This window comes from Phasianus colchicus, chromosome Z (genome assembly GCF_987193195.1).
Source record: "Phasianus colchicus chromosome Z, bPhaCol1.hap1.1, whole genome shotgun sequence".
NCBI lineage: Eukaryota > Metazoa > Chordata > Aves > Galliformes > Phasianidae > Phasianus > Phasianus colchicus.
This window is the reverse complement of record NC_143476.1, coordinates 51,606,949-51,632,011: the sequence shown is the minus strand read 5'-3', so window position 1 is coordinate 51,632,011 and position 25,063 is coordinate 51,606,949. Positions and strand designations below refer to the sequence as shown.

Here is a 25,063-nt window from a genome sequence, read left to right as displayed (position 1 = left end):
AGTGTGGGAGCTGCAATTGCTAAAGCGCTTTTTTGCCTTCTCCAAAATCTGTTCCAAATACGTGTTTTTTAACACGTAACATTAAAGAAGAGGGCAGAGGTGGGAGTCTAATGACGATTTAGGAATCGTGGTGTCTTTGTCACCCTGCAAATTCTCTGGTGATTTTGGGAGAGATGGCAACAATTGAAGATATCAGTCATACTCCTTGTGTGAAGTTAAATGTCAGCAAGTGTTCTGCCATTTCTCAGAAAAATATATTAGGAATATCTGCCTTTTTTTCTTCCCTAAGTCTACGTGGAAATTATCTTAGTTTAGGGCGATACTTTCTATTCTGCTACTGGTTCTTCTTTAACTTTCTTTTAATTATCTTATTCTCACATTTATTGCTTACTTTTCCCATTTTGAAATAATATCCAAAGCCATCGAGATGATTCTAAACTAACAGCAAATCATTTAGATAATCAATATTTGAACAAAAGTCAGTGGAGTTACATCTGATGTAAGTTGGATCACAAGCAGAGCTTGATCCAGTAGTCCAGATTCTGGTCTTAAATTATGCTGGAACACAGCATATTCAGTTATATTTTCACAATTCATTGCCAAATAAATGAGATGAGAGTCTGATCCCTTTTCTTTTGTCAGGGAAAACACAGACTTGCCGAGTTGGAATTTGAGAGATGATTTTTTGAAATATTTCATTTTAAATGGTAGTTCTTTATGATTTATTATATTTATATGCAGAAATGTACACAGATATTGATTTGGGATTTTACATACTTTTTTGTAATTTATTTTGTAGCACTTTGCAGTTCATCTTTATCATATAGGAATAGGTTGGACCTTCAAGTATTTCAGCATGTACTCACAGTATTTTGGACTTTATGTAATCATGGAGGTAACTTTAATAAACCAGAACTGATTTATGCACCAGCAAAATATATATTTATACATATATTGTAGAATTTCCTTCTTAAGTATTTTGTATTATCTTTTATGTTAGCCACTCAGTGCACTGTTATTTGATGCAAATATTCACAGAACCTCATGGATTACAGCACATGATTTGTTACTAATTATGTCTTAATGCAGATGTTTAATGCTTAGTGGAAAAAGAGAAAATGGTTTCAGTATGTGGCAGAGCCTCTTAAAGCTAAGGGAGCTAAACTTCTAATGTGGTAGTTATAGTACCTACTAGCTCCTGTTTTTCAGCTGGATTATATGTGACATTTCTTTTAACTGTTCAGATTCCGATCTGCTCAAATGGTGTTTGTTCAGAAAGGGCTCACTTAATTATAAATTCCTGACCTCCTTAAAACAAAGTGACACTCAAACTAAGAATCATGCAGGAACCATTAACATGGTAAAAGTTGCTGAACATCAAGGATTTGATACTAAAAAGCTTTTATATTGTTTTACTAAGCAATAAAAAAAGCTATGAAATGTTTAAAGGCAGAGTTGCTATTTTTTTTTTCCAATATGCCAGACATAAAACCTAAAATAAAAGCATATTCCTAATGTTCTGCTAGAAGGGATTTATGCTCGAATTTGCTTTAAATTGGAGTTTAATGTATTCAGAGAAGTACTGAGATAAACTGTTGAATGGCTAAATGGGCAGATTACCTGCAGGACTGGAAGAAGTCCTAGGGGTGTTTTGGTGTAAGACAGGGAATGTAACCAAGGCTGCTAAATAAGCCCATTCCAGCTGAACTTGGTAGAAGTGGTCAGCTCAGATTGGAAAGGAGTACACTGCTCCCAGGCAGAGTCCCAGGTTTGCTTTCCCCTTGCTGCAGTTGTCTACCACATCAAGTGAGGCATCAAGTGAGGTAGGTGCCCACAGGAAGGCTATTCCTGCAGAAAGGTGCTTGGGACCGTGTCGTTTTTTTGGCAGAAGTCACAGAACTCACTGTTGGCGAGGTTACTGTGACACATTTGCAATGTGTGTGGGTAGCAAGGCACGCCTTGTCCTTTCCAACGCCTTTGACTAGCAGCTGGGTCTCTCCCACACAGCAGTTAGACTAGAAAGCCATTAATTTCAGCGGGAGCAAGATCCTTGGGGGCAGCAGGCAGTGCCAAGGAAACCTGTGGACAACTAGTTGGAAGTAATTTTGATTCTGTTTCAAATAGCTTTCACAGAAATTGCTCGCTCTTCTTTGACACTGGGCCGAAGCACTAAAAATCCATTTCTTCCCCATGGTGCAGACACTCCTTAAACACCATTTTTCAAAGACTAAAAGCATTATGGAAGTCTGCCACATAGAAATGACCTATACACTTCCTACCAACTCTCTCTACAACAGCATTCATACAAAGGTCGCATTTCTGAGACCTTCACCTGGCTGTGCATGACATGCTGACTTTTAATGGCGGGCATTAAGGGTAGAACTTTGTATGCAGCTGTTTGAATGCTTAAAAGTGTTAATGGAGTTTGTAAAGTTTGTAAAGTTACCAAATAAATAGAAAAGATGTCCTTTTTGACATCTTTCCAATTCAGCACTCAATTTCCTGTTGCATAGTTAACATTTTCAGTCATTCAAAATCTATTCATAAATTAGGGATGTAAATGTCCCTTTTATGTCCCTTTCAGAAGAAAACTCCCAAAGCTTACTACCGGAACATTTTTTTTAACTTACTTTCTTGTTCTTCTTTCTCACTATACTCTCTGTTTCTTCTCCTCTTAATGGTTTTCAGTGGTTCTCTCATTCCTTTTGTACCATTCTTGACAGACTTAATTGTCCTCCTTCTTCACGTGCTGCAAACTCTCTTCTCATGTCTCCCCTGATGTGCAGGGTCTTTGAATACCCTTTGGAAAGGCTTTGCCATCATCGTGCAATGGTGTAAAGTAGTCCAGATGATAATGCAGGCCCATATTGAGCTTGCGTTGAGCCATATTGAGATTTTGTCATCCAGTCTCTATAGTAAGAGTTTATTGATGGTTGGAAGTACTGAGAACTATACAGTATAAGGAGCACAGAGAATGCTGATATCATGTACTTCACAATGTTTCACTGTCCATTCCCTACTTACATGCAAGTGCATATGCCCAAACTTTTGAATCTGGCTTACATTTTTTTCTGTTTTTTCTTGTGTATGTAAAATTGAATTTGGTATTAAAATAGGAAATGATTAATTGGAAATTAGTATAGGTGTTGAATTTCACAGGCATGCAAGTTGTTTGATTGTAGTTGTAGAAGAGCTTGCTGTCTTTAATAACCTGGAAGTTATTCATATTTTACATTAGGAATCAGCTTCAGAAATTTAGCCATTCATGAAAAAAAAGATAAATTGAAAGAGTCCATAGTATGATATGTATTGTTTTGATATGGGCATACCATATCCTTGCAATTTCACTATCATTCTTCCATGATTAGCTGTATTTTTTCAGCTGCAAGGAATGTGATCAATAAGCACACATGCTCTGGTTTGGTGAAGACAGTACAGATTTGAAGACAGTACAGAGTCAAAATGTTTTCATTTTGAAGAAGGCCAGTAGTTCCTAGAGGCAGCAACACAGAGAAATGTTATTAAGTAGACTTGTATTAATTTAGAAGATTTCTCTCCTTGTATGTGTGTTCAGTGTAACCTCCTTCATTGTCTGAAATGACAAGAACTATCACGTAGGTAGTTATTCGGGGAACTATCTGATCAAGAAAGAGGTGAAAGTTGTGGCTTTCTTCCAATGGTTTTGATTTTTCCTTCTTCCTAAGAAGAGTTTGGTGCACTCCCTAGTCATGTCCATAAAATAGGAAAAGAAATCCTGACTCTTTCTTTCTTTCTTTCTTTCTTCCTTTCTTCCTTTCTTCCTTTCTTCCTTTCTTCCTTTCTTCCTTTCTTCCTTCCTTCCTTCCTTCCTTCCTTCCTTCCTTCCTTCCTTCCTTCCTTCCTTCCTTCCTTCCTTCCTTCCTTCCTTCCTTCCTTCCTTCCTTCCTTCCTTTCTTTCTTTCTTTCTTTCTTTCTTTCTTTCTTCCTTTCTTTCTTTCTTTTTCTTTCTTTCTTTCTTTCTTTCTTTCTTTCTTTCTTTCTTTCTTTCTTTCTTTCTTTCTTTCTTTCTTTCTTTCTTTCTTTCTTTCTTTCTTTCTTTCTTTCTTTCTTTCTTTCTTTTTCTTTCTTCCTTTCTTCCTTTCTTCCTTTCTTCCTTTCTTCCTTTCTTCCTTTCTTCCTTCCTTTCTTTCTTCCTTTCTTCCTTTCTTTCTTTCTTTCTTTCTTTCTTTCTTTCTTTCTTTCTTTCTTTCTTTCTTTCTTTCTTTCTTTCTTTCTTTCTTTCTTTCTTTCTTTTTCTTTCTTTCTTTCTTTCTTTCTTTCTTTCTTTCTTTCTTTCTTTCTTTCTTTCTTTCTTTCTTTCTTTCTTTCTTCCTTTCTTTCTTTCTTTCTTTCTTTTTCTTTCTTCCTTTCTTCCTTTCTTCCTTTCTTCCTTCCTTTCTTTCTTCCTTTCTTCCTTTCTTTCTTTCTTTCTTTCTTTCTTTCTTTCTTTCTTTCTTTCTTTCTTTCTTTCTTTCTTTCTTTCTTTCTTTCTTTCTTTTTCTTTCTTTCTTTCTTTCTTTCTTTCTTTCTTTCTTTCTTTCTTTCTTTCTTTCTTTCTTTCTTTCTTTCTTTCTTTCTTTCTTTCCTTCTTTCTTTCTTTCTTTCCCTTCCTTCCTTCCTTCCTTCCTTCCTTCCTTCCTTCCTTCCTTCCTTCCTTCCTTCCTTCCTTCCTTCCTTCCTTCCTTCCTTCCTTCCTTCCTTCCTTCCTTCCTTCCTTCCTTCCTTCCTTCCTTCCTTCCTTCCTTCCTTCCTTCCTTCCTTCCTTCCTTCCTTCCTTCCTTCCTTCCTTCCTCCCTTCCTCCCTTCCTTCCTCCCTTCCTTCCTCCCTTCCTCCCTTCCTCCCTTCCTCCCTTCCTCCCTTTCTTTCTCTCTTTCTTTCTCTCTTTCTTTCTCTCTTTCTTTCTCTCTCTCTTTCTTTTTTTAAATGTAACTATTTCCTTGATATTCCCATTCCCATGGGAGCAGAAAGGAGCTCCCATGCCACTGTGCATCCTGAGATCAAGGACTTTGGTAAACACATTTAAAATGTATTCTACTGCCATTTGGAGCCCTACATCCTTTGGATATTTCTTAGGTTTAGCATCAATTTAAAAATAGGAAGAAATTGATTCAATTGGTATCAAGGTATAGAAGTTAAACATTCTGTACTCAAGTATATCTTTCAGATGCTGAAAAAATTAATGTTCCAGATGATAGAACAAAAATGTCTTCTACCTTAACAACATCCTAAAAAAACAGTTTGCTGTAATCCATCAGCAGGCTATGAATTTTTGCTCCCTCTCTCTCTTCTCTAATTCTGCACATTAGAACTGTTTTATATGTCTTGTAAATAACAGACAATGACTGTTTTTATTGCCAAGTGCTACTGTAACACTTTAGACAATCCATACTTTAAAGAAGTGTATTTGACAAACTTATTTTTAACAGGACAATAAAGTTTTATAATTCATTATCATTGTGTCTTTCACTCACTGCAAAGTTCTTATGTCTACTAGTTCATTAGAGATTTTGTACTGTATTGGAAAATACCTGAATTGCGAAGTTCCTCAGCTGATATCTGTTGTTATATCTGTGCTTATTCTTGCTTTTGTTTTCTGATATATTGTAAGACTCAACTCTTTATTTTTATAGCATCATGGGTGATTAATACATTTTAAAAAACTCCCACTTCAGAAAAAAAGCAACAAAGCAAACACCTTTGAATGATGATCATATTTCTATTTAATTTAATATAAATGCACCTGTGTTTAACATGTACATTTAATAAGACATGCAGTTATTCAGATCAAATGACTTCGTATTCAGCCGTTGGCCATAAGACAGCAAGTTTTACATTTCAGATGACATTTATTCTACTCAGAACTTTTAAATAGAAAAAGTGGTATGGTTGAATGCTCAAGCATGCCATGTTGGTTTTAAAAACTGTTTTCAGGAAACATCAGTGCTGTGATTTGAAGGGTGTGTTTTGGTTTGGGTCTTCTGTTAGTTGGGCTGGACTGTTCGGGTCTCTTGATAGACCTATTGAAACAGAGTACACAACTTAAGAACTTTTAAACTGTTTTGTCAGTTTCATTCTATCTTTCTCTCTCTGTCTCTCTCTTTTATTCTTTTTTCTTTTGTAGCAGATGTGGATATTGTATTACATGTTCCTTTTCTTGTCAGTGAAGTGTTAGGTCACTTTTTTTCCCAATGAGATCACTGTATTTTGAGTATTTTACCCAAACTGCTTTGTATACCTGTGTGGACTTTTTCATCCACTGGCACAATTTTTTCACCTATTTGGCACAATTGTGTGTCAGATAGTGTCATTGTCTATGCAAAATGTGTTTTTTTAAACAATTATGATGCATTGCCGCCTTATAAAGCAGGCAGGCTTGATACCCATTCATTTTGGAGACACTTTCAATAAGACTTGCTACTAAAGGTAAATTATTATGATATTGATGGCGCTCAAAGATACAATTATTTAAAGAAAGTATTCAAATAAAACAAGATATTTGATAAATGCCAAATCCAATCATTTGTTGGATATTTTTGGAATGGTAACAGAGCTTAACATTGAAATATTGTAATACAAAATTTACATCCTCAATAAAACAAGGTTACCATCTAAAGAGAACAGTTAAAAAGGGGGCAAAGTAGAAGCAAAAATGAAAATAGCCATTTATGCAGACCAGCAAATTAGGAAGTAAACAGGATAAATTGTAACATAGATACTTAATGTTTCTGAGTTTAACAATCCAAATTAGTTTAAAAATGCAATCAAGGATTCATTTTTTAAAAAAATAAGTATGAACTGTAACTTAGCAGTATTATTGTAAATGCTTGCCTTTTTTTTTTCTTCTTTTAATGAGGAAAAGAATATTACAGCTTGTATTAGTTATTAGTATCTTAAATTGTTTTATCAACACACTTTCTTCATTTACATATAAAAAATAAATTTTAAAGATTACTTTCTAGTTGTTACTATATTAAGTGTAAAGTAAATTTTAAAATTGTTTTAAGGTTGATCAGTTGATGCATCTTTCTGTAGGTTAATAGTAGTCAGGCCATAAAACAAAAATAAACACAATAGCTGCGGGTCTTCATATTTTGCATTTTTATGAAGATGATTGTAAATTCACAAAAACCTGATTCTGGTATTCATACAGTCCTAAAGAAATACTTCTTGGGCAATGTGTTATACCTATGAAAAGCAAATATAGTATGCAGGTTTCTAAGCTAAGTGTTCTGTAGCTAGTTTGCTGAAGCTGACAGACACGCTGTGTTTAAATGATAGTGTTTTGTTTGGCTTCCAAGTTGCTATCCAGAGCTCTAGGACTTTCGTCATCAGAGCAGAGTTGGCAATCAAGGAGACAGACTGTCATTATGATCTGTAAACAGAAAATGGAATTTCAACCAAATAGTCCCTTCACAACATAAAATTGCAATTCAGAGTGTATGGCAACAGGAGGATGTGGGTAAAGAGAACAGAAAGGTGTATTTGAAATTGAGCTGAAAATGAATTTGGGTTAAAGTTCTCATTTGGTACACAAGATAATATTGTGTTTAAAATGAATGGTTTGTTCTAGTAGTTGAAAAACAGTAACTTAAAAGCATTTGTTTACTTTGTTTATACAGTTTGTTTTCCTACAGTATTTTGAAAATTTGTGGTTTATTCCCATAACCCTTTCGATGCCATTATTGCATTTTTCATCATGGCAAACTTCAGATATAGTTTCCAGAATAGAACAGAACAAAATAATTCAGTGGAATACTGACAAGTATGGGGCGTCTACCACCTCTCTTGGAAGCTTATGCCAGCATATGACCACCCTCATGGTACAGAAATGTTTTCTAATATCCAGTCGGATCCTCCCTTGCCAGAGCTTTGTTCCCACATCCTGCAATCGGCTCCCAGGAGCAGAGTCTGGCACCTTCCTCTGCTTCCTCTCCTCAGGGAGATAGGGAGAGCAGTGCAGTCAACTCTCAGCTGCATCTGCTCTGGACTGGACAGCCCATATGCCCTAATCCTCTCCTCACAGGATGTCTCCCCATTACCAGCTGTGTTCCCCTTCTGTGGATGCTTGCAAGGACCTTAATATCCTTTTTATCTTGTGAAGACTAGAAATGCAAGCAAGTTTCAAGATGAGATCACACCAGTACTAAATTAACAGGAGAATCACTTCTTTGGGGCAGCTGGCTGTACTGTTTTTAATACATCCTAATAGCAATTTGCACCCTTGGCTGCCAGGACTCACTTCTGGCTCGCACTGAGCTGCTCTCACCAGCACCCCCAGGTCCCTTCCTGCTGAGCTGCTCCCCAGCCACTCATCTCCTAGTCTGTATTGGTGTCTGGCATACCAACAATAGTCACAATAATAATTACAAAATAAAATCCCAAACAGTGTGTTGGATGAGTTAGAGTAAGAATGTGGTAGTATCTTTCATACCTTCACGGTATGTGTTACAGCGCATGGCTTTTGCCATGCAAACGTACACATCCAAAAAAAAGCAGAATATTCAACTGGCTGCTCTACTCATGGCATTTTCCCAACAGGGCTGATCAACAAAAGGGAAATATGCAAGTGTGCTGGGAGCTAGATTTTGATGACAGTGCAGGTCATCAATGACTTCCTCAGTGACTTAGTAATTAATATTGGATATGAGAAGTAAAAGAAAAGAAAATGATGAAAGTCTTTGAAGCCAGATGGGCAATTCTTTGTGCAGTTTCTTGATGACTAGTGTTATCCTACTGACGAATTGCTGTGTTTTATCCTGGAGGAGTTTTAGCAGAATTTCAGTGTGTACGATATTGAAGTAAGTAATGCCTCAGTAATGAACACTTCACCTCTGCTTCAGGGAACATGTTTGAAGAAAACAACTAGTTCTGTATAAGCATTTGTCCAAGCCGGGTAATGTTTCTTTCAGTTCATTGTCACTCCATCCTGAGTCTTCATCATGCCTTTACTCCCGGACCTTACTCAGACCTTGCTTCCTAAGCAAGTGCTCTAAAGACACATGCCAGGAGGCCAGTTGTAATACTTCCTCAAGAGGTCTTGCATGGTGCTGAGGTCAGTTAGCTCAAACATTTCTGCCCCAGGTGGTCCCAGGGTGAAAGTCAATAAAAGTAATAGAATCACAGATTCCTGGTACAATTCTATGTAATAAATCCACAAAGTCATAAGTTATATCACCGCTATGAAATATTTTAGGACTCTTGAAAAAAATCCCATTTTTTTTTTCTCCCTTATTCTGCCACAAATCAATTAGAACGAAGAATGAAGTCTTGGCATGCCTGTAATTGGTAGAGGAAAACACACAAGCCACGTGCTTCCATATAAAACTTAAAAAAGCAGTATGTGGTACCTTAAGTATGAGGAACAACATTTAAAGTTGAAAGGAACATGAGTATTGCTCTCCTCATGTTAGGCCTTGCTCACTGATTTTTCTGTTAATACCAGCTGATCAGATGATAGCCCTAGGAAGTATTAGTTTTATCTTCTATAAGCCAAAAGTAATTTTGTGGCAAAATGAAGTACAGTATGTGTTGTAACACAGCTGCTTGCCTGTCTTGGTGAGGGCCCTTTTTCTGGGTAGCAAACAGCCCAGTGATGTTGCAGTCCCTGGTGGGTCTTGGGAAGGATTATGCGACACAGGCTTTATCTCCTTTGTTATTACAAGGATTGCTTGGCTTTCCCAATATTTTTCAATGCATGAAATGCTTTTTAAATATGACCCATGCCATTGAAACTGCATTTGTTGACTCGTGAGAATATGCACCAAAATCAGGTAAGTTGACTGAATTACCCAAGTGTCTCCTTTCTAGAGTAACCACCAGGCATTTGAGGCATGGCTCCTGAAGAAGAGTGCTCAGAGGCTGGCTTTTTACTCATTACATGGGAAGTAAGGTTAACTTTTCCCATGTGTCAGCACTGGCTCTCTCTTGGGAGCTGACATAATCTCTTCCTGGGTGAAGAAAAAGATTATCTTCAATTCTCTTCAAGATGAAGTGAAAAATTTATCATTTCTGGTTTTCCTTTCTCAAGGGGATACCATGTTTTCATTCCCTGCTGTGGCTCCAGTCTTTATTTGAGTCTGAATGCAGGCCTGCTTCTGTTAGAGCAGCATACCCAGAGACCTGTCATCCACTGTCACCTGTCATAGTGACCTCGTGGTCTGGCCTCTGAGAGCTGGAGTTCCTAAACATGTAGTGCTAACACTTTTCCTTCTGGCAGCTGGTCTGAATTTTGCACAGGCTGAGAGCAGCTGTAACCATTGGTGATTTGTAGATAGCTTGCATGATAGTGGTTTGATTGGTGATTGCCAGGGGACAGATACTTGTGCCAGGAAAGGGCAGATTTTGGCAGACTGTGCAGACAGACTGAGGATTGATGGCAGAGAGACTGAGTTATCCTGTCATCAGTCTATTTAGAAAGGGCTTGATCATCTCTAAGTGGAGAGGCAAATTCAGAAAAGCTTCTGAGTTTTTTTCCCCATTCAGAGGCATTGTGGGTCTTGGTTCAGGTATTGTAAATAAGGCTATTGTAAGATTTATTTGTTTGATACAAAATATAAATGTAAATTTAACTCACTGCTTTCATAAGGAATGCCACCTCAATGTCGCAGGACACAAAGAGTCGGTGCAGATGCTTGACTGCCTCATTCAATTGCACCAAAATCCAGACTCTGTCCTTCGGTGAGCACAGCACTGTATTCCCCTTTAAAATGAATGAGGAGTGTTTATTCATCTGAGATTTTGTGTCGTTAATGCAGTTACAGACAGAAGAAATTGTGTGTGTGTGTGTGTGTGGTCCTGCCTGCTTCAGAATTCCAGGGAGGACTGCTAGTGCACCACATTAAATTGTACCTGAATAAAATCTAGATGCTTAATTAACAATCTAAAACTTTCTGTCCTTGCTACCTACTCATTGGAATTGCAAGCACAACTTGTGCAGTCTTATTCTTGTGTTCTTCTTTGCACCATGTGTATGTTTATGCCACATGGCTAACATGCTACCATCTACCTGTTCAGTACTGAATATATCTGCATGGGAAGCAAAACTATGAGAAACTCAATATAAGACTTGAGAGAGGAATGAATCAGGTCATATAACAAAATCAGCTAAGAGACTAACTTAAATATTTGCCATTCATAAGTACAATATGTGGGAATGATAAATTTTAGGGCATAAAATTCACTGCCTGTGAACATTTCATGACAAAAAAAGAAGCAACTTTAATTCCAAAACAGTAAGATTGTTGTGTGTTTAATCTGTTTCAGCCAGATTTCATGTAAAAGCTGTATTTGTCCGTAGTTTCACCTTTTTTCCCCTACAAAACGATCATTTAGAAGATTATGAAGATGTAAAATAGTGCTATCTTACAATTTCTGTTGTGTGTTACCAACAGAAGAAATTGAATTTTTCCTGTTAGGGCTGAATGAGTTTGCATGTGATATGTACTTAGAAACTTGATTTTGAATGCAGATGAGTGACTTTAATTCAACAAGGCTGTCTTATTTCTGATCTGGGACCCCAGTGTCTTTATGCTGGTACCTGAATCACTATTTTCTAAATGATGGTGATCCCTATACATGTATTTTTTTACTTATGCACTGTAATGAGTATCCCTGAGTATAAATATTATCTTCTTGGCAATAGTTGCTTGACAATTTGAAATGAAACTGGGGAAAGAGGGCATTGCAAGTGATAGAAAATATGTGAAATCTTCTGTAATCTTGCTTTTGAAAATTAAGTTTCATTTTAATAATTGTAATAATTGTGTTCTTATTCTTACTTTCTCATAAAATCTTAGAAGAGTAAGTTAACAAGTTAACAAGAAGAGTAAGTTACAAGTTGCTTGTAGCTCAGTCCTTAAGGTTTTCTTCATTTTGCAGACTGGTTAGATAGCTGTTGTAAGTTACTGTGTTTTTATTCTGTGGATTATGCATGAAGAAATTGGCTGGTGAAGTAAGAAAAGTTGGTACTCTCTTAAGTCGTATTAGAGCACAAAGACATCCAAACCACTCAGCTGATGAACTGCATACTTTTTTAAATGAGTTTCTGTGCCACCAAGGATAAGACAACTCAGTAGTGAGAGCTTAGTAGGCACGCCCCAGGCCCAAGGCATCCCATCCACAGAGCCAGTGCCTCTCCAGGGATAGAGAGCTCTGTTGCAGGGAGCTTGGTTGTCTCAGCAGAAGCCCAAAAAAGCTGATAGGTGTAGGCCACTTCATGGCCTGTCATTTATGAGGTCTTATTTCTGTGGCACAGGGCCCACTTGAAAGCTTCCCAAAGGGGGTACCTAGGCACAAAACACCTGCATGGGTTCTGCATGTTTGTCAGGATATGCTGCACTGTATTTAAATATGCCTAGGATTCAGGTTTTTTTCTTTGCCCATTTCCTTTTTTTTTGTTTGGGCACTAAAGAGGAGATTGGAAGGGAGAAATGGCAGGAGGAATTTGCTTCTGCTGGTGCCCAGCTCAGGGATAAGAGCTTTCCAGCAAGCTGATTTATTCTCCTCCCTCAGTCCCTGTGACTGTGTGAATGGAAGGTGAAAGATCTAGGTCTTGCTAATTTTAATAATCAAAACAGCAGCCCTGTGTACAGAACCTTTACATTTTTGGTAGCGTGCAGCAAATCATAACATTTTTAATCTTCTCCCTGCGACTTTTATGTGAGCATAACCAGAGTTGGAATTTCAGGTTTTGGTCCTATATTAATTTCTCAGCAAGAAAGAGAAATGGATTTTATAGATTTTCATTTAACCATTAGAAAGACATGAAACTGTCATCCTCTGTAACCTAGTGGTACAAATATGGGCAATTACCTTTTTGGCATTGCCTCTTGGGAAGAATACAGATCTATTACTTTAACCCATTCCTAACATAATTCATATGTGGCCGTATATTGTACACACTGCTTTTAGTGACAGAACTAAGTGCCAGAGCAGCACAAGACTTAATTTACCAAAAAAGGATATCATTATTCTTCGTATAAATACAGCAGTCCTGATTCTACTGACATTCACAGGGATTTTGCACCATTTTCACTTTAATAAATTACTCTCTGTTGATATTACAATGAAGAGAATTAGACTTCTTGTATTACTGTCTCATTTTTCTGTTTGTAGGATTTCATGCTTAGCATTTGATTTCAAATTTTCTTGCTATCCTCATATGTATTTTTGTCTGTATTTCTAAAGAACTAGCTGATTGGAGTTCAGTGCATTATTTTGGGTTTAAAAAAAAAACGAAAAAAAAAAAACCCAAAACACCAAAACAATGAAAAAAAAAAACCAAAACCCTAATCTGGCAAAATAAGTAAAGTGTAGAAAAATCAGGAAAAGGAGGTCTTTTCTGAAGGCTGAAAATGAAAAACTTCCAGTTTGCTGAAATTATGTAAATTTGGGCACCCCAGAGAATGAAGTACTAAGTGACTGTGTTCATACAGTGAAGTCTGATGCTTGTTTATTTAGGATTGCTGCACATGAAGCAAGAGTGTATAGTTTTTTTGCATGTAGGAAGTGATGTGTGTGCTTTTTGTGATCTAGGCATTTGGACCTGTTTGTATAGGACCGTTGAGATTCCAGTTTTGATTCTTGTCTAGGGCAAAGGAAGACTGTGGCTGTGTGCAGTCTGTTTTGTTTTGCAGCCTCCGAAGGCAAACAAATTATTTTTGCAGATCAACTCAGAGATACACTGATTAGGATTGTTTATATAGTCTTCTACTTCATTTTGTGTTTTTGTTCTGCCTATGTTCATTAGGTTTACACAGAAAAACCATTGCATTCTGCATGGTAGTATTTGCTTTTGCTGATCAGAAATAAGGCTATATTGTCAGCTTCCTTTAGAAGGTCCTTTCTGAGAGTATTTGATTTCCATGTAAATCTGTTCTGATCAATATGTTGCTAAGAAACAGCCATGACTGAATTTTTCGTAAAAGGGGAAGTTTGAGAATAAATGAATGTTACCCCCAAAAATAGAGAATATTGGTGCTAAAGCTATTTAATGCTTACATCTAAGTTACAACACAAGAAGCCAAAGTGGGTATTCACAAGTGGATAATTGCAAGCTGAAGTGTTTTACAAGGTGATGGGAAGCTGCAAGGAGATAAGCAATCCAGTATGATATAAAAAAAAAAAAAAAAAAAAAAAAAAAAAAAAAAAAAAAAGACAGCGCTGATGAACCAAGCAGTCGAGAGAAAAATGGTTATAAAGAGAAAGGCAAAACTCTTCAAGAAGAAGGAAGTCAGTAAAGAAACAGAGAAGGTCCATCAGAAAAAAAATTAGAGGAAAATATTTGATAAAGTTCTCTGGCTTTGCAGAAGATGTTTTGCAGTTGGACTTGATGATCTTGAAGGTTTTTTCAATCTGACCAATTCTATGATTCTATGAATCTATATTTGTGAAAATAATCTGTGCAATGTCTTGGGGAAACAAACAAGCAAACAATTTTATTTAGAACTCTGTGAAAAAATAAACAATGATCCTTCTAATATTTTGCCAAAACCCCATTGTGTTTTCATGATGAATTTCACAGTTAATGTATTCATTTTCAAATCTGTATTAGCAAAATTGATAGAGCTTGGTTTGTACTGTGACCACCTCCTGGATGGTTGAGCTAGCTAGTATGGTGCAAATGGTTTTCTGGATAGGGCAGTTTCCTGCTTACTACAGCAAAGTTTAGAAAGCAAGTGGAAAGGCAGAGGAAGTCTGTGGGGGATAAGGCATGTTCCTTGACAAGCAGGAGGATATGGCTGTGAACAGCAGTAGAGGGCCAAATCTAGAGTCAAGTCAGTCAACTTGTGCATCTGATCTCACAGCTTGTGTGTGATGGTGCTGGAGCAGTGAAACTTGAGGTGATGCCTCTCTGTCCATGGGTGTCACTTTCTCTGCTGCAGTAATTTTTAGATCTATAATTGAAGAGGGTTTGGAGGATGTGAGGCTTCACAGCTTCAGGAATAGCACTTAAGGAAGGAAGAGTGTTATTCTGAAATAAATTCAGCATCTTTGATCTGTTGTAATGGCAAAGAGAGGAACACCTCCAAATGGTCCACTCAACTCCCTCTTATCTCCAAAGATGAATTGCTTTTCAGATCATGTCCTGAAATATCCAGTTTAGCAAATTACAGAAAGCTGTAACTATGGAAATGGAAAACAATTAAGAAAAAGACACACATATATACATATGTTTTCTGTGTGATTTCTTAGAGGTGCGAAAGATCACTAGATGCTACTGTAAGTGTGTTGCTAAGACTATTCCACTTTGGAAAACTTGGTAGGTGCTTTACCTAGCTATTACCAGAATTCCTAGTGACACATGATTGCTGAGCACCAAAAATATTCCCAAGAGATTGATCTTCCGACAGAAGAAAGCAAGGTTTTCATGGCAGGGATAGGATCTCTGTTGGATGGCTAAAAAGTGTATAGTTGCCTAGTGCTCAAGGAACAGAGGTGTCAGAGAAAATGAATTAGGGTGTTGTGACCAAAACACAACAAAAGCAATCATTCAGCATTGCCAAGTAAGCTACCACCTGCTTCGTGCTCAGTGAGGGTCAGTTTTGGGCAGCCTTTCTTCTGTGCTGAAGTTTATTCTGGTCTTTCAGCAGTCCCTGACCCTATCCCTCTCCAACCCATGCGATGTTTTAGCCACTGGCGCTCAAAGTCTGTTCACAGTGGAGTACTGGACAAGTTGTAGTTGTTGGACTATTAGTTCAAGAGCTTCCCATTTTCCTCCATGTAGAGTGTAGGTAGACCCTTGAATCTTGCTTTCAAAGCCTTTTTCCAAGGATGGGGAATGCAGGGAGATGAGAAGGTGCTAGGCTGGGACTCAGTGCAAGACCAGGAAATATTTAGTTGGGCTGTAGAATAGTCTTAGTAAGAGCTGAGTAGACAGCAATACTGCATCTCTGCAGATACTGTTTATGATTTGAGCATGATGTATGAATTTTTTTGCAGGTAAATCATTTAGTTTTGCTTCTGTAAAAATATACCTGTAAAAAACCTGTAGTTTTCCGAACAGATATTTGCCTGACATAACTTTAAAATTTCCTGAAGTGGAGATTTCTGAACTTCTTTATGTGCATTTCTACTGACTGAGGAAGGTTTCATGACATTTTACCACAGTCTTTCTTGACTGAATTTTGACATGTAGCTCCTCATTCCCATCTAGCATTATATAAATATTGCTTCCTTTTCAAGTCTTGAAGGCTGTCCTTACACACCTCCCCAGACATCTCTGTAGGATTAAAAAAAAAAAAAAAAAAAAAGAAGCCAATTCTTCTTCTTTTTTTTTTTTTCGTCAGGCCAGAGTATTTTTAGAGATTTCTATGTAGTGTTTTCAAGTGATTTGCTTGGATAGAAAAGGCCTGTTAGTTACAGTTCTGTACTGCATGAAATAGTCAGGGAGAGTTTATAGAAGGGAAATAGTTCGATGCAACTTGTTTAAAAAAATACACAACAACAAAATATAGTTAGTGGTCTTGGTGATCTATATTTAGAAAGATAAAGCATTTTTTCCCTTTCTTCTGTCAGGTTTTCTGCTGCCCTGTATCCTTCTCTGGCTCACATATTTCTATTGATTAATACACCCCATCTCTGCTAGATTTCTGTCTCTGATCTGTGTTTCATTTGACAGCCAATTACAAGAGGCCATAAATTCCTCATGCTTTATGATAGAGCACATCATTTGAGCTACAGATACTGCAGACATGCCTGTGAGACAGCAGGCAGCTGTATGGCCACCATTTATCCTACAGTTGAAGGAGGGCTTTAACTCTCCCGAGGCTGCCTGGTTTGGTAACAGAAGCTGGCCATTCTTCCTTTTGCTGCCTGTGGCTTTGACAAAGATCCCACCTGCAGTGCAGGGCAAATCAGTGAGCCGCACAGAGCCTCCTCCTGCTGCCTCCAAAACAGCAATAATAGTAATAAGTGCCTCACAGAGGACAAACTGTGAGCATTTATTGTTGATTGTGTTTAAGAGACTGTGCTGCAGGACAAGGCTTTGCTGGTGGCACCCTTGATGACAGTCACCTGTGGAGTAAGACAGATCCATCCTCCCTCCTTCATGGGCAGCGCTTGAAAAACACTGTGCATTACTGTTGTGGTTTAACCTAGCAGGCAGCTCAGCAGCACATTGCTTCTCACCCATTCCCCATAATGCGATAGGGGAGAGAATCATAAAAGTGTTAGAATTCACAAGTTGACAGAGAAAGACAGTTTAGTAGTTAAAGCAAAATCTGTATGTACAAGCAAAGCAAAACAACGGATTTATTCACTGCTTCCAGTGGGCAAGCAGATGCTCAGGCACTTCCAAGGAAAGCTGGGCCCATCATGCATAGCAGTGTTCTGGAAAGACAAACGCCTCTGCTCTGAACTTACTCTCATTCGTCGTTCTTAGCCCCAGCTTTTATCACTGAGCACGATGTCACAGTGTGTAATCTGTTTGGTCAGCCTGGGTCTGCTGTCCTGCCTTTGACCCCCTTCTTTCCCTTCCTAGCCTCCTTCCTGGCAGGGCAGTATGAAAAACTGCTAAGTCCTTGGCTCTGTGTAAGCACTGTTCTGCAACAATGAAAACATTCCTGTTTTAACAGCGCAGTTTTCATCAAAAATCCCAAACATGGCATAATGCAAGCTTCTGAGAAAAAAAAAAAAAATCTCAACCAAAACAAGGACAATTACAGACCTCTTATTTCTTCCTACAGAGTTTTGCAGTGCTGGAAAATAGGTTTCTTGGGTGAACTGCCTTGTCAGCCTGTCCCAGACCTAGACAGCTGTGCATCTGGTCTGTTCCTGCATCCTGTAGGTTGCATTGTTTTTGGGGAACCACTTGCTTTATGAAGCAACCCTCTAAGGGATTCTAGGGTATTTTCCTTAATTGGAAATTTCCCTTGCAGATACTATGACCTCTGGAATGCACTAAGGGTATGTGAATGCTTGCATACATGAAAATATGGATGAGGCTGGGAGAAAAAAAAAAAAAGCAGTTAGATTGGCACTGACTAGGGATCTTTCACAATCGTGCTCCAAAATAAAGCTGAATCAACACATAAGCAGCTGTGGCTTTTAGATGAAAAGCAACAACAAAAAGGCCTGATGATATATTTGAGTGGCTAAAATCTGTGCAGAGCCATCTCAGTGGAAATTACACAGATTGCACATTCATTTCTATCTAGAGGAGTCAGGCATTTGAAACAAGTTTTCCAGCAAGAAGAACATGCATTTTAGGGGAGAGGAATTGTGGTCACTGGGACTGACCTTTGATACCTGGCAACACTGAAGATTTGTTACTGTGGAGCTGGCAAACATACCTTTTATTTAATTATGGCCACGGGTACCTATTTCTTAAGCTATTCTGTGTAGGGAGGAAAATAATCTGTCACTAACTTACTTACTCTGCTTGAAAGTGATATAGTCTTCCCAACGCAATTTGGTCTTCCTGTGAAGCTGCAACAAATGTGGAAATATAAAACATTGATTTTCATGTGAAAGCAGACTAAGAGACTTTATCACTTGGGTTAAACTTTGACTCTGTCAAAGTTGTCTGTCTCTGTTATGATCTTCAAAGAAATGCCTCTCCCTTGTTTCGCAGTAGTTGCAGGTGAACAGACGCCTATAGTCTGCTTCTTGATTTTAAGCCTCCATTTCCAGTCAGTTTCTCCTACAAGAGCTCTCCAAGGAGTCCCCTTTCCTCTGTAATTTAGAGATTGTTGGAGAGGGAGTCTCTGAAGCATGTTCTGACTGGAGGCATTCATCTGCTGGGTGTGGGGATATTCTCTGGCTCTGTGGATCAACATCTGTTCTGGTTCCTCCCACTTCCTAGAGGCATGCTCCTGGATGGGAAATGAACATTTTGGGCAGCATAAGAAAGATTTTCTTACCTCACGTATCTAGAAACAATGGAGTGCAATCTTAAACAAGCACTGCTGGATGCAAATCTGTTAAACGGATTAATGATACCTGTCAGAAGATGTGAGATTATTTATCCTCTAAACACCCAAGCATGACAAGTCTCAGTTTTCTGAGTCACAGACTTAATGTCTACAACATAGTTTTTGGCTCAGTGTGCTGTATCAGGATGGAAGGGCATGCATTTGTTTGAGCTCTGAAAAGCAATGTGCTTCATCAGGAAAGGCTTGGGTATAAGGCTGCTTGGGGTGATCCTCTTCTGTCTCCCTCACCACAAAGCACTGTTAATCCCATAACATTCATTGGCAACTGACTGTGGCAAGGACTATTAAGATGACAGCACTGTGGCTAACACTGATGGCTCTGTTCTGGAAAGCTGTTAGAGACAAAGAGGTGTTGGCTGAAGGGTAGAAAGAAGCAAGAATAGCTATTGCTCTGCACAGCTGAACAGCCGAGAAAGCACAGGAGCACTGTGCTGTGCTCCTTCCCTCATGAAAAGTGCAGCAGTTGCAAAGCAAAGAGCATTGTTTTAAGAAACTCACTCTGAATTTGCAGAAGAATCTGAGTTTACTTCAAACAGCTCCACTAACTGAACTGAGTCTAAGCTGGTTTCTCTTTGGACAGCTTATTCAGCTGGCCTTGATTTTTCTCCTGCTATTTTTGGCTCTTAATTCAATTCTCTATATTCAGCGCAGAGCATTTTAAGAGACTAGTAATATAAAATAATGTTGTTATAATTGCATTACCCTCTATTAGACTGGGCTCTCTTATTCAGTCTAATGGAATTGCATAAACATTATTCGACATTACAGTTACCTATAGTAGTTGAATTTGGGAATGCCAAAGAGTATTCAAAGTGATGTTTGTATCACCTGGGCCAAAAAAAAGTGTACCAAGCCATGATTCATATGTTGTCCTCTAAAGGGAGTGAAAGATAAAATAGGGACTTTACAGTTGAGCTAAAAGGATGTCTGTTCTGGTAGGAAACTTGAATCTTAACTCTATAATAAAAGAATCTGAATCAACGCTTTTGCTGAAGCACAAAACTTATGTATTAATCATACAAAAAGCAATGAAGAAAGTAGAATCCACAACAAATACGGAAGCTTACAGGGAATGGAGTCTCAGGTAAACTGTTTTAGAGCAAGATATTTAACTACACATCTCCCAAAAGGAGAGAAGAGAGAAGATTCATTATGGCCTTAAAATCTAGCAGAGGTGATGCTGACTGATGTGATATGTATTTACTGTCCCACTTTTGACTTGTGGTGTGTCATTATTGTATGTCCCTGCGTGGACTCCAAGAAGAGCTTATGCTAGTGCAAGATCAACTGGGAAATCTTTCTGGCTAGCAGTGTCATTTTTCATTGAAGGAGCCACAGTTAATAAGACATCATGGCACAAAAGTCAGCTATATAAATAATCCTCTTTATCTGAGCTGCCTTCTTACTTGATTAAGCATATGTGTGCCCATAACTAAACAGCTCCTGTCACAGTGCTAAAATAGGCTGTTTTTTGGTAATTATGACTTTCAGCATGGCTGAGACATCAGTAGTGACTTCAGGGATAATTCAAGTGATGTGTAGCAAGTGTGTTGTGAGGGAGTTTCAGGATATTGAATTCTTCAAGAGATCTTGTTAGAGTTTATGGAGCAAAGACACGTGAGGTAAATTGCTGATATCTTTGACACAGTAGGTGAAAGGAGGAGAAGGGAGACACAGTGATCACTTTTTGACCATCTAAACTGAAGTCTGAGAATATGTGTTTACAAAGTCATGCTAGATGCAAACCAAAACCATGTGTTCTTTCCAATTCTGCCTTTGAGAACCTCTCATTTTTATTTTTGAGCTTGCTTGGCTGGCTCATGCTATTATTCACAATAGGGCTCTTTCCGTAATTTCACACACAAGAAGGTCATGTGGATTATTTCAGTGGCAGTCTGTAGTCAGATGTGTTGCCACAGCAAACTTCTTAAGTACATGCTGAAGTCTGGAATAGTGTGAAGCAAAACCCAGCCCCAGCAAATAACAGTGTAGATATGTGTTGGGAGCATACATGCTTGAACTGCATTACCTCTTGATGGCACAGGAGTAGAATGAAAGGATGTATTTTATGATCATGAAACTTTTTCTTTTGGCCAGAAATAACAGCATGCTTTGAAAATCATTATTAGTATTAAATTTTGTTTCTAAATTGATATTTGTTGGCATGAGGTAAGTCAAGGGCAGTGTGGAGAAACTGTTGAAGAAACAGCACAGAGATGCAGAGATGAGTTGTTCATGGAGGGTGCCCTGTGCTGTCACTAGTGCTGATAAAACAAGACCTCCCTTCCCCCATAGTGTGTGATTGTCTCCAGTTGTATGCAGGGCATGCAGGAAGAGTTGCCTGCTGTTCCTGCTTATCCCTATGCCATGTCTTAGGATCATTCACAGCCTAGGGATATGAGGAGTGTTTTGGATTTTCTATAGCTTGTCAATTTAGAATATAATTGGTTTTCTTACTTGTCACCACTTTTTCTGATAGCTGCTTTTTTTTCTACACAGAGGGACTTTTCTTGAGCCTAGGCTGTGCAGTATGGACAGTTTCTTAGCTCAGCACCAGAGTGGAGAAATTCAGCTCTGCAATGTGTAGCTCTCATCTTTCTTCTCTAGGGCAGCCTACCATTTCTCATCTGGCTCCAACTTCTTAAAACAAGAAATGCAGTCAAAAAATGGTAACAAGGAAGATGTTGGGCAGCATAGTGAAGGCAGAGAAAACCTCTGCAGTTTCCCTAAAAGCTCAAGCTGACTATGAGGCAGCTATTGGCAGTAACTAATGACTACTCATAACCCATCATTTTAACTTCCACCAAAGACGTTTTGTCTAACATTTCCGGGTTTTGGATGTGAAACCAACAGCAGATTTGATAAAAAACAGAATCAATAATAGGAGACTGCAGGTAATTGTCATACTCATTCTGCCTTTAACAAATAATGAAGCGTCCCCGTTTAATCTTCATGAAAGGATACTTTAAGGTACTTTAAGAAATTATCCTTTGATTTGAGCTCAGTGCAAATTCAGAAAAGGGCAATTCTAGTTTCTCGTCAGCACAGATGATGGTCTCATCTTGCTTCATCCAGGAAAATGGCTTTGCATTACTGGAATATCAGTCATAGGCTGCTGCTGTGAGAAGTGAGCTGCAGTGCTGATCTGTAATTGTTATGTGACTTAATACATTCAAAAAATGAAATGCATCTTCACAGCAAGTGGTCAGTCTGGCAGATATGCAAGTATTGACACAGTTTGTCTGTCAGTTTGCTCATATCCTCTAAAAGATTCTAACAAAAAAAAACCTTTTAAAAACCATCTGAGCTCAACTGCCTCTGGTAGACAAAAATTTCCACTGGCTGTGTTGCATTTGGCTTAACTGGAAGAAATATACAGTAAAAGGAAATAGGATTTTTTAATCCAAACAACTGTTTCCAAAGACAATTGCATGAGCTAATTCGTTACTAATAAATGACAGTGGACAATGAATGACACAGCACAAATTTCCTACATTTTACTTTTTCTTAAACTGTTTCCTACTGTGGAGGAATCATCTAGTTTTCCAGGTTTTCCTCATCTACATCAGAGAGTCTAATACACTTGGAACCACCTTCACATCACAAGGATGACAATTTTATAGCAGTTATCTTAATTGAGTAAATAGATTTATAGAACAATTGGCTACTTTCCACCTGCAGCACTTTGCAGTTTACAGTGACTGAAAAAAAAATAGCTCACTGTGCAAAATGGGGTCTTAGAGTAGTGAAGAAATAATATGACAAACAGAATGAGATTCTATTCATTATACTGCTCTAACATCTAGAAATATGTGATTCCTTGCCATCACCTCTATTAAATTACAGAGACTGGAGCATTTGTCCATTTGCTGTAAGAGAAGGGATTTGACCCTCATACAAGATCTCTGTTAGATCCCTGCATTTTCTCAAGACAATTTGTATTTGCCTGCTTGCTTTTTGGTGCCATTAGCTTGACATTCAGATATTTGAGAGTCCTTAGGACAATCTCAACAAAAAAATTGCATACAGTTTTAAATGTGTTTGTACTCTATTCCACTACACACAACTCACACACCTGAAAAATACGTTGTTACTATGCATAAGTATCTTGTGTGTCTTCTGAGGGACCATTTCCCACAGTTTGCTAGGCTCTGCAGTTCATTAGAGAAATCTTCACCAAAAACTCTTAATCCTGGCAGCTTTCCTAGTAGAATCAATCTCAGTGATCGGTAATGACAAAAACAGCCTTGGTATTAGTATTTCACTTGATAAATTGCAGAGATCTAGGCTTCACTTACATTTGTCAACAATGACTTTCCAGTGAAGTGCAAGGCATTTGAAAAATTACCTCTAATGTTTCAGGCTAGAGGGAGGGAAATACTTTTTCAAACTATGAGAACATTTCCCTCATGAACCATTAAGCCAACTGGGGAGAAAGGAAAGCAGGACGGGGATGGGAGTATGCTCACATCTCTAAAGCGAGGATTGAATAGCCACATGCCAAATTATTTTATTCCTATGAGCCATACCATGAAATGATAAAGTGTTTTTGTTATGATATAGTGCACCACAAAACATTACAAGAGGCTAAATTTCCTTTCTTTAAAGCTGATTTTTCTAGGCTGATGTACCTGGGCCTGCTCTTGCTCCTTATTTGTGTCTGTGCTGTGGTAAATCCTTCTCATCTTCTCTCAGATCCTCTGTGATGGGTCTACAGGACCTGCTGTTGGTTCCCAATCTCTCTGTTTCTGTATCCTTCATCCCTCCCCCTGACACAGATGCCATCTTTGTGCTGGGGTGCTTATATCTTTTGTGCCTCTGCACTGTTCTGTCTAACCTAAAACCCAGTTTGGGACACTTTGATAAGGGGCGATTCATGTCCCAGGGTAAACACATCTGTTAGTCTTCCCCACTCTCCTCTCTGCTACTCCCTTCTTTAGCAGGGAGGGTAGATGCAAACAAAGGTGTCTTCTGAGGATGTCCTCCCAGGATAGGCACATCAAGAGAGTGAATCATTCTGTTTCTAGCATCATCTATTGATTGCTCACATTAGATGATGTGAATGCCTCCTCAAAATCACCGGTTAATTTGGATGGAGAATTATCTGAAATGTGAAGTTCTTGATCTCTACCGGCTCTTCAGTTGTCTGGTTAGACAAAATATTCTTACTGCTAGTTGGTTACTGGTTTTCTTAGAATACTGACAGTAAATTGGAAGTTGTAATGGAGAATTTAGATAGCAGGGTTAGATCACAAGAGTTCAAATGGTATCTGCACTGATCTTGCTGTTAGATCAGAAGTCCCAGTGGCTTACACAAGTGGAACACTGCTAGGCATTTTTTTCAAGTAGTTATAAGCTTTTATCTCCACGGCACATAAATCACAAAGTGAAAATGAAACAAAACTGTCAATAAATTACTGACCAAAATAAGCCTCTTCCTGGAAGGTGACTAGTCTCATGTACGGATGGGCTGAAAGAGCCAGAACAGTGTTCTGGTCAGGAGAAGCCAGAGTGCAGTGGCTCCGTATTTCACAGTGGGATGTGATATGTCTTTTCTATTACTTTGGGCATGTGACCTGTGGCTTCTTTGACTGTCAACGTTGTCCACTCAGTTTTAACCCTCAGCCATTTTGCTTTTCAGAAATGACACAACTTCCCTCATCAGGATGAGTCCATCTCCCATCTGTTTTTTTTTCTTGTTTTAATACCACATCAAAGAGAAGACAGGCATTTCCCAAAGTCAGTGACAAAGGCATTACTGCTGGGTAAACTGAGAAGAGCTTAAGTTGAAAAAGTTAATGCGTGTATTTCAGAGAATGATAGAAGGTGTTCATCAGATTTGGAGAACTTTCCCAGTGATACAGTATGCTGAACATATTTAGTCTAGGTGGTCTAACAGTGCAAAAATTTGATTCACATTCCAACTCCTAATGGCCTACCATTTGTACATCTCCACCCAGACGTATAAAATTCATGAGGTCAGATCACCAAAGCACATAAAGAGGGTGTTTGACTATCAGAATAGAGGTTAAACTGTTGACAAAAGGAAATAAAAAAGAATGGTCTGAGGGAAAGGAAACGTGCTGAGTTAAAGCAAATCTTTTTTTCTAAC

The 25,063-nt window shown here is 38.3% G+C and overlaps 1 protein-coding gene across 4 annotated transcripts in view; it reads left to right on the top strand.

Moving 5' to 3' along the window:
* The window catches only part of NTRK2 (neurotrophic receptor tyrosine kinase 2), a 208,961-nt gene that overhangs the window by 97,777 nt on the left and 86,121 nt on the right, over positions 1–25,063 (top strand). The gene's annotated exons all lie outside the window — the stretch shown is intronic.